This window comes from Ostrea edulis, chromosome 10, assembly GCF_947568905.1.
Source record: "Ostrea edulis chromosome 10, xbOstEdul1.1, whole genome shotgun sequence".
In the NCBI taxonomy this organism is placed as follows: Eukaryota; Metazoa; Mollusca; class Bivalvia; order Ostreida; family Ostreidae; genus Ostrea; species Ostrea edulis.
The window spans coordinates 12,056,134-12,067,460 of NC_079173.1; the positions used below are offsets into that span (position 1 = coordinate 12,056,134).

The 11,327-nt window shown below is 33.0% G+C and overlaps 1 pseudogene; it reads right to left on the reverse strand.

The window, feature by feature from the left end:
* Positions 1 to 206: 206 nt before the first annotated feature.
* On the reverse strand, positions 207 to 970 carry LOC125666372 (uncharacterized; annotated as a pseudogene).
* Between the last annotated feature and the right edge of the window lie 10,357 nt (positions 971 to 11,327).

Here is an 11,327-nt window from a genome sequence, read left to right on the forward strand (position 1 = left end):
TCTTTGTATGGACCGCCAATCCTGCCCAACTCAATTTCCTTACGAAGTTTTTCTTTAACTTCCCAGTGGTAATCATATGCTGATTGTTTATGTAACATAGGCCCCAAATAATGTATAACTGAAATCCCTGGGTAAATCCTAGATATAATTTGTTTGCCACTGCTCTATTTGGATATTGATCTAGGTATTTCTTTTAAACTGAAACTCTAATTGGCGTTTTGCATAAATCCCAAATTCTGTTGGTTTTGAAATCGTTTTTTTTTTTTTCGGCGCGAAGAAATATTCGGCCCTCTATAAGTAAATGATTGATTTTGTTGCCCTCTGATAGTGGGTGCTGAATTTGACGCCGAAAACTGAAATTTCCCCGGGAAGCGAAAATTGTTGAGGGACTTGTGTCCATTTGCTTGTGGTTGTTGAATCCCTTGACAGTGCATCATGGCATGCTGCCCATTACATCGCAAGCACCTGTGATCATAAAAACAAGGGAATTTGCTACAAGATACTTTAAAGTTGAAATTATAACTACCAGCGCTTGTATCAGACTCAGAATTTGAATTTCCACAAGCGATGGGGTCATATACATAAGTCAAAGTTCGGAGTCGACCCCCCTCCCCAAGAGCTACTGGGGTTATTGGCCTTGCGAAGGCGGTACTGAATATCATACTCATACATTTACCACCACTTATAACCCCTACCGGCCCCAATTCTAACTGTTTGAATGTACTTAAGGAGGTAAATGGTTTTAGCAGGGTGTGCCTGTAGATTGCTGCAAAAATCAACACGACATCCGCCCATTTTTCTATAGACTCTATATGTTTAGGTTTCGAGTCCGTACATACTATTTCCCCGAGGTTGTTCATGACGAGTTTTTTCTCTCCCCCCCCCCCCCAACTTTTGGTGGCAACAGAGACACTAATTCAACGTACTGACCTTCAATAATTTTCTGCCGAGTGGCTTGCACAACATGCATACCTATAATTCAACACTCGGAGGTACAGTTGCCATGGCTAAATTAGCCAGGCTCGTAGCTGACATCTGAAGCTCTCCTTCCTGACCCGATTTAGCCATAGTGTACTTACAGAGTAGTGCAGGACCCTGACTCGGCTTCTCTGTAGGGGTGATACCGCCGCCTTCCAACTTACCGACGACTTGGGCTTCGACCTCTGTGTCCTTTTTATATTCCGAATTGGTGGCATACTCATATCCAATGAAAATATGTAATAATCTAATTACCTTATCAATTATTGTATTATGAATTTAGCCGATTAAGTGGTATACTTTAATTAAATTATTTAATTAAAATGGCTACCCACACTAACACTCGTCACTCAACGGGACTAATGTTTCAATTAAAAATCTATCAACATCGGGGTGGAATTTAGTTAATTTCTTTGTACTACTTTTAAAATTGAAATTAATCAACCAGCAATCAATTGCAGTAACTCTTGGATAGAATTTCACAAACTCACCTAGTTTTACAGACAAATAACCTTTGATTTCATCACCGACCTGCTATGATGCTGTAGGTTTGGAAAAGGAAGAGGCTGACAAAGCGCCGCTTTATATATATATATATATATATATATACAGAGAGAGAGAGAGAGAGAGAGAGAGAGAGAGAGCAGGGGGAAATAATCAGAATGGACTTCGTTGCATTAGACAAACAGGGAACAACTGCGTATTGTACTGTCTTCGATAAAGCCTTGTAATTCACATGCGAATTAGATGCAAGTAATAATAGCTTACGGACTCCACCTCACAAATGAAACAATATTAAGGGTGCACGCAGTAACTCTGGAGCAAGTGTTTCGGATTTTATTGTGAAAATTTATTAATTTATGAGAATAGATACACAGAAATTGTATCTGTTAAAATAAAAAAATAATGTTCCATGGAATTCAAATGAATGATAATGTTATAATATTTACATTTGCCAAGGCATTTCCTTATATGTCAGTACTAATGAAATTGATGTTCAATTTCGTGTGACATGAATTTGGTCACGTGATCAGTTTGTTCTTGCGTATGAATACAATCACCGCTTCAAAAGTCAGTTCCTGTATTTTCACCTGGCTTCTTGCTTACGCAATACAGTGGTGGATTTAGACCCCCCCCCCCCTCTCGCCACAAATTTAAATAATAGAAATAGTGTGAGTAAAATTCCAGATTGGCACCCAAAATGGCTTCCTGTATTTTCACCTGGCTTCTTGCTTACGCAATACAGTGGTGGATTTAGACCCCCCCCCCCCTCGCCACAAATTTAAATAATAGAAATAGTGTGAGTAAAATTCCAGATTGGCACCCAAAATGGCCAAGCATTTTGGCTAATACTTGACTTTTACACACACACCCTTTCGTAAACCCTGGATCCGCCACCGCAATGACATCATAACAGAAATAAACGCAGCAGGATATTTATACAATTTATTTTGTAAACAAACAAGAATTTCATCCATTTATAAAAGAGAAATATTAAACATATCGTTCTGTTGTTTCATTTTATACAGTTTTAAATACCGTTTGCAACTTCTGCATGGCGAATTTATAAAGTTCTATGATATTGGAAGCGAAAACATGTAGGCAGAGTTATAAACCTATTTACTTTATGATGATAAGTTAACCTGTTATTTCCTGGCAACTGCCATCACGGCTATGACTCGGCATGATCATAAGCGAGGCTGGTTTCGAGGCTCGAAAAATTTACATGCTCATGTCACCGGTAAGGTGCGAGTCTTCATTAAAATCCTACAACAGAAATCTCTCAAGTGAACAAAAACTCCGTCAGTTCGTTTTTATTCTATTTTACACACACTGAAGGTAAATAAAAGACGTAACCTACCTGTACTTTATTTAAATCTGTCCTACTGTCTTGAACTGCATGGCTACAACCGCGAATCCTAACGATGAACATACCGTTGTTTCATTCCAAGAACCTGACTAAGAGCTTCACGTTAACTTGACCCATCATATCCACCATAAATTCTCTCAGATCCTTTGAATTTCTGTCGAAATCTGTGATCAACAATTGCGTTTTCAACTTAGTAAGCTAGATCGATATGGAGCGCCAAATTAACATAAACTCAAATAATTGAAGATATCTTCAATTATTTGAAGATATCATCAATTAATTTGATGCGCACAATAATTTAATTAAAGATCTCTTCAAATAATTAATGATATCTTCAATTCTGAATTATTGCCCGCATTAAATGAATTGATGATAGCATTAATTCTTCTGCTGTATTGATGTGCGCTTTAATTGAATTAATGATCTCTTCAAATGAATTAATGATATCAACAATTGAATTGATGCGCGCTACAATTCAATTGAAGAGAGCAATAATTGATATAATGCGCGCATTAAATCAATTGATGAGAGCAAGAATTGAATTGATGCGCTCATTAATTCATTTGATGAGAGCAATAATGGATTTAATGCGCGCATTAATTCAATTATTGCTCTCTTCAATTGAATTAATAATATCTTTAATTTATTTGAAGAGAGCAATAATTCTTTTAGAGAGATCAACTAAATAATTAAAAGATATCTTCAATTCAACATATCCACAATTGAATTAATGATCTCTTTAATTGAATTGTTGCTCTCTTTAAAAGAATTGATGCGCGCATTAATTCCTTATACAAAAGCATTGTAAATAATTAAAGATATCTTCAATTGAATTAAAGAGATTAATTCAATTGATGAGAGCAATAATTGAATTGAAGCGCGCATTAATTCATTTGATGAGAGCAATAATTGATTTATTGCGCGCATTAATTCAATTAAAGTGAGCAATAATTGAATTGATGATATCTTCAAATAATTGAAGATATCTTCAATTATTTGAGTTTATGTTAATTTGGCGCTCCATAGACCGACGCCAGTTTCTCCATCGCTGATCGCGACCAAATCACATCACGGATGTAGTTTACTCCGCTCTTGTCGTCATTTCAGTTAACTTTATCCTCTAAATTACCTTTATTTTACACATATTTCGTCTTTTTTAAAAACATTTTCAATTAAATATCTATATCTTATATTCTCTTTGATATTGCTCCTAATTTTTTATTCGATAAAACTCTTCACGAACTATATTTTGTGTTCTACGATCGTTATTTTGGTCATCTGCTACATAATCATGGAAGCTCGGTAAGAACACAAATCAAAATAGAAAATATATAGAGACTTCCGGTAATGGCCCAGAGTGCGGTACACGTTTAGGTGCTCCGTAGTTCAGGCAAGTGTCTACGTGTCTTTGATTAATGTTAGGCGACAATTGATGTGATATAGACTATAAGTATATATTGTTGCCAGTGTTAGACATGTATTTGGACACGTGCTGGTATGTATATGCAATATTTAGTAGTTCGTAAAACTGGTGGACATTGAGTGAGTAGTATTCAGATATTTCTCCTATTGCATTCGTCGGATGATTAGCAGTCTTTCTGTAGCCACCGTACATATGAACTATGGCTTCTCAAAATACCAGATCAAATAAGTCTGCAAATACCAGTAGAACGAAATCGGTGAATACAAGTATAAATGAACAAGAAAAACAATCCGGCAATAGCGATGTCTTACAGAATATACAGGCGGATCTAAAATCCCTCAAAGAAAATGTTGGTAAGACAGTAAACATTGATGATATTAAAAACATTGTTGGGTCAATTGTCAGAGAAGTTATGTCTGACCATAAGAAAGAGATGGAAATACTTATCGAGGAAAAGCACAAAGTTCTTATGGACATTATAGATTCACAAAGGTCCGAGATCGAGGGTTTAAATGACCAAATACATGTGATGTCTGTGGAAAATGATGAACTAAAGAAGTTAGCTAGATCAGCGATGAGTAAGGCCAACTGGAATGAACAATATTCTAGGAAAAATAATGTGAAAATTCACGGAGTGAAAGAATTACCCGGGGAAAACGTCAAAGAATTGGTACAAAACATCATTCAAGAAAATGCAGGTGTGGAAATACCAGACGACGATATTATAGCAATTCACAGAATTCCTGGCAGAAAAGGTTATCAACGACCGATTCTTATGAAACTTACTAAGAATTCTTTAAAATCGAGAATCATGAAACATCGATCAACAGTGAAAAAACCCCACCCAGAATGGAATTCGTCTCTGTGACGATGTGACTCAACTTAATGGGCAGCTGATTAATACGTTGTTGGAAAACGAAAATGTCAAATCAGCTTGGTATTTCAACGGCCGTGTGTATGGACAAATTGGAGAAAAGCGAGTGTTGTTCGACATCTTTGACGAAATCGAGGAAAAAATAGCAAACGTGAAACGATGAGCTTCCTTTCCGGGAATACTATTTCCGATCATATATACGAGGCTGTTTTGGAACTTATGCCCCTTCTATGATCTTCCGGTTTATATTGGACAAAACAAATAACCAAGTAGGACACTTGCCTGTATTTAAAAAAAAAAAGAGAGTAACAAGAACTAGTTGTCATTACATATATATTTTTTAATGCTTTATTTCTTTCATATGCTTTCGTTTCTCTCTTTCTTAGCCTTCTTTACTATCGTCTCCCTCTTTTTCAGTCTGTATACATGCGTGCAGGGAATCGTTTATTTCATTTCGGTTCAGCTTCCAGCAGGTCTCGACACCTTGTTTTCAATAATTGATGGGAATTAAAATATTATCTGTAAATTGTCAAGGTCTAGGCGATATCGCAAAGCGAAGAGATATTTTTAACTATTTAAGAAGTCTAAACTATAATATATATTGTCTTCAAGACACCCATTTTTACAATGAAATAGAGAATGATGTGAGAAATATGTGGGGATACCAATTGCTACTTTAGTTCCTTTACTTCGAATTCAAGAGGGGTAGCAATACTTTTTAATAACAATTTTGATTTTAAAGTATGTTTGGAAAGGGGTGATAAAGATGGAAATTTTCACATACTGAAGGTATGTATAGAGGGTCATGTGGTTGTTTTATGTACAATATATGGTCCAAATACTGATTCACCAAATTTTTATGAAAATATTCAACAGTCCATTGAAGAAATGAACTGTAGCAATATCATATGGTGTGGAGATTTCAATTTAGTATTACATCCACAACTAGATTGCTATAATTACAAATCTATTAATAACCCAAAGGCTAGAGAAAAAGTACTAGAAATTATGGAAGGATATAACTATATGGATCCTTTTAGACAACTCTATGAATCGCTTCGCAGGTACACATGGAGAAAGAAAAACCCATTTAAACAAAGTAGATTAGACTTTTTTATCATGTCCGAGTCATTGCTACCTTGTCTTAATACATGTACAGTTGAACCAAGTTACAGGTCTGATCATTCTATGATAACACTGAATTTAACTTTCAATGATTTTAAAAAGGGAAGAGGCTTATGGAAATTCAACAATTCTTTACTTGGTGATAAGGAATATCTAGATTGTATCAGAGAGGTTATTTTGAATTTGAAAAAACAATATGCAGTTCCTGTTTATGATTTTAATAATCTTGATACAGTGTCAGATGAAGATGTATGTTTCACAATTAACGATCAGTTATTCCTAGAAACTTTACTTATGGAAATAAGAGGAAAAAGCATTTCTTACTCTGCATATATAAAAAATAAACAAGTGAAAGAAGAAAAAAAATTAATAGAAGAAATTAAGGTTTTAGAACAAAATAGTTCTGAACACAATATAGAGGAACTAAATGAAAAACAACAAAACTTGGAAAAACTCAGAAACCATAGACTTCAAGGAATATATGTAAGAAGCAGAGCAAAATGGACAGAAGAAGGAGAAAAACCAACACATTATTTTTGTAGTTTAGAATCAAGAAATTTTACTAGTAAGATAATTCCCAAACTTATAAAAGATAGTGGGGAGATAATTCAAGACCAGTTTGAAATATTGGATGAAACAAAGCAATTTTATGACAATTTATATTCAATACCTAACCAGGAAATAAACATAGTTGACTTAAATTCGGAATTAAAGTATGAGGATATTCCCAAGTTATCCAGAGAGGAATCTATGCTTTTAGAAGGTAAAATTACATTGAAGGAGGCTTCTACAACACTAAGTAAAATGAAAGCAAATAAATCACCAGGCTCTGATGGGTTCTCAGCTGAGTTTTTTAAGTTTTTTTGGAAATACCTTGGTACATTTGTTGTAAGGTCTATCAACTATGCATATGAAAATGGCACTCTGTCAATAACACAGAGACATGGAATTATTACACTTTTACCTAAAGGAGACAAACCAAGACACTATCTTAAAAACTGGCGTCCAATTACACTTCTGAACACTATATATAAAATAGCTTCTGGTACCATTGCAAATAGATTAAAGATTTACTTGGATAAACTTATCAATCCTGATCAAACTGGCTTCATTTCTAATAGGTATATAGGTGAAAATACTCGACTAATTTATGATATTATGCAGTATACTGAAGAAGAAGAAATCCCAGGTCTTTTACTACTTATTGACTTTGAGAAAGCCTTTGATACCCTCTCATGGAATTATATACAAAAGACCTTAACTTATTTTAAGTTTGGACCTGATATTCATGAATGGGTGAAATTATTCTATCATAACATCATATCTACTATTAACCAAGGTGGCAATCTCTCGGCATCTTTCAACATTCAAAGAGGATGTAGACAAGGTGATCCTTTATCACCTTATATTTTTCTTCTTTGCACAGAAATTTTAGCTATACAAATAAGAGAAAATAAAAGTATTAAAGGTATAACTATAAATAACAATGAAAAGAAAATTTCACAACTAGCCGATGATACATCAATTATACTTGATGGTAGCAAGGAATCTCTTCTAGAAACAATAAAAGTATTGCGACACTTCTCTGAAATGTCAGGACTAAAAGTTAATTTTTCAAAAACCAATACAGTATGAATTGGATAAAAAAAATATAGTCAGGATACCCTTTCTAAAGACTTTCATCTGAATTGGGGGACTTGTAAGTTTACTCTACTTGGAATTAATTTTGATGTAGAATTACAGAACATGTCAAAACTAAATTATCAGCCAAAGCTAAGCAGAATAAAATCAATCTTAAATCAATGGGAGAAAAGCATTTGACACCAATAGGAAAAATTACTGTTATCAAAACTCTGGTCTTGCCTCTATTAAATCATATTTTTATGGCAATTCCAAATCCTGATGACAGCTATTGTAAAGAATTAGATAAACTATTCTTTTCTTTCTTGTGGAGCCATTCTCAACATAGAATTAAAAAAGAGGTAATCGTAAAGCAATATGAGGATGGTGGGTTAAAAATGATCAATGTAAAGGCTTTTATAGCCTCTTTAAAATTGTTTTGGATGAGACAACTCCTTTTTTCAGATAGGGGTTTACATAATTTTATACCAAATTTAGATCTTAATAAAGTTACTACATGTGGAATAGAATACATAAAAAACATTAAGACATCGCTGAAAAACAAATTTTGGGTTGATGTATTTGATTCTTGGATTGAGCTACAGCTTAAACAAAATCCATTTACAGTAACAGTAGATACTCCAATATTTTACAATTCTAACTTTCTTGTGGGTGGGAAAGCATTTCTTAATAAATCCATGTTTCTCAATAATATTAAATACCTTAATGACCTTATTGATGAAGAGGGTTTGTTCCTGACTTATGAATCTTTCTGTAACATTTATCCAAAAGTAAAAATCAATTTTTTAGAATATATGAGTGTCATAAATGCTATTAAAGCATGGATGAAAAAAGTCAAGTTTGATAAAAAATTAATTAAATTAACAAACCCTCTGATTATGTCGAGTATATACACTCTTCTACGATGCAAAAAATCAAGACAATTTTATACTCTTCTCAATCAAAACTGCACAGAACCTACTGGTAAAAGAAAGTGGAATGAAATATTTGAATTAAATGACACAGAATGGAAAATGATCTTCAAAGTTACAAGTAATTGTAAACTGCAGTGGTTTCAATACAGAATTCTGAACAAAATTTTAGCTTCAAACTCATACTTATTCAAAATCAAAATTAGAGATGATAAGAATTGTACATTCTGTCAGATAGAAGAAGAAACAATTGAACATTTGTTTTGGGAATGTGATAGTGTTCAGCATTTCTTAAGAGAATTTGAAGTTTGTTTTGAACATAAGACCAATCTTCAAATATCAATAACAAAAAATAATTTTATTTTTGGATTTTTGGATGAAAAGAAAACTATACAAAATAATCTTGTTCTTTGGCTGAAATATTATATCTATACTATGAGGTGTAAAGGGAAGACACTGAATGTAAATGTTGCGATATCGCTAATGAACACATTTTATGAAACTCAAAGACATATTGCATATAAAAATGGTGAAAAAGATTTGTTTGACACCTGCTGGAACCGCTGGAATCAATTATTTCATTGAATGTTTGTTGTTGTTTATTTTTTTTGTTTTTTGTTTGAAAATTATCTTTTTTATAAATTTCAATATATATGTACCCTTTTAAAATATATTAAATAATGACTGAACTCATCTCTCTCTCTCTCTCTCTCTCTCTCTCTCTCTCTCTCTCTCTCTCAGAAAATAATATATACATATACCTTTGATAGTTCTTCTAAACATTTTGTACAAGTTTCTTTGCAGAATGTATGTATATATATACTGTGTGTATGTTTAAAAAAAATAAATATAAAAAAAAAAAAAATAGAAAATATAAATATAAGAAATAAAATATCATTTTTGAATGTTATTGGGATATGACATGAAGTTGGTACGTGATCAAATCTACTATAACGCCCTTCGGGCATTATAGGATTTGATCACGTGACCAAATTCATGTCATATCCCAACAATATTAAAAAATGATATCTTATTTCTTAATTATGTCACAATAGGTGAATGATACATTGGTAATTATTCATGGTCCAGGAGTGTCACTTAAATCTACAATGAAAGAAATTGGCGAATTCTACAAAATATATGGATAAAACGTCGTCGATGTCAAATTGAAAGCCACAGTTTTTCTTCTCATTTAGAATCTATGGAATAAATTTTGCCTCGTAAGAATATAAAAACAGATGGGTTAATAAAGGAACACAATGGTTACATCAACAGACTGATGGAAGACCTGATCACCAAAGATTACAAAGATATTGTCAATGAGGAACTCCAACATATTTGTTATTTCAACTTCAACGTACTTGTGCGTGAAATCAGGTAAGTGTAATTCTTCCCACTGGCGTTCGGTTTCTTTTATTCCATTGTTCAATTATTGCCTCGATTACCACTCATTTTGGTCATACCGTATTTCATTTATTTTTGATAATTCAACATTATGGAACACGAAAATTTTCATATCTTGTGATCAATCGTCCAAAATAATTATTTTGATAAAAACACTATGAAGATGACAACAGTGCTAGGAATTCTGCGTTACTTCGTTACTAGCTTGAAAATACGGATGTATATTTAATTGCTGTTACAAAATTTAGAAATTCATTTCAAAATTAAGGATTATCTCCCTCATGCATAGCTCTTATCCTTGGACGAATTTGGCTCCACTTTTTTGGCACGCTGTTTTTGGCTATATTTAGTTCTAAAACTTCATAGTTATTTCGGATTTCAAACATTTCGGTTGAGCATCACTGAAGAGACATTATTTGTCGAAATGCGCATCTGGTGCATCAAAATTGGTACCGTATAAGTTTTACATAATAAACTGCACATTATATAATAAATTTATACTGATAAACATAATAAACTGCCAATTGAATAAACGCATGGTTTATTTTAATTGCAAAACAATTCTAGCAATTCAGTGTTGGATAATAAAAAATGGACATAATAAACTGCACATTACATGCAAGGTGATAATAAACAATAATGATAATTTTCATGTTCACAATAATTGATAATCAGTACTGTCTGTGATATTTCTTTGTACTTTTTACTTCTGGGGAAAAGTCTTTCAATTCGTACACAATTTCTAAAGTGTAGTATGGGTCTGAATAACCTAAGCTCAGCAGAAATATATCACAAACAATTCTAAGATTTTTAAAACCATTCATTTACAATTATTTACGGAAAATATATCAATAAAAATTACTAATCACATTTCATAAAAAACTTTTGATTTTTTTTTACTACCGAGCTGAATAAAAGCCGTCACAAATCCAACCACCAGATGTTGAAAGTAATTTTGTAAAGTGCTTGTCACTACAAATTATACTAGATTAAACTTCTATAGAATTCCTCTTCTGGAAGATAATTATATAGTGTTAACAGAAACAGGTATTACATAATCTTGGTATTCAACTCTGACAAACATCGTTGAAGAGACAGTTT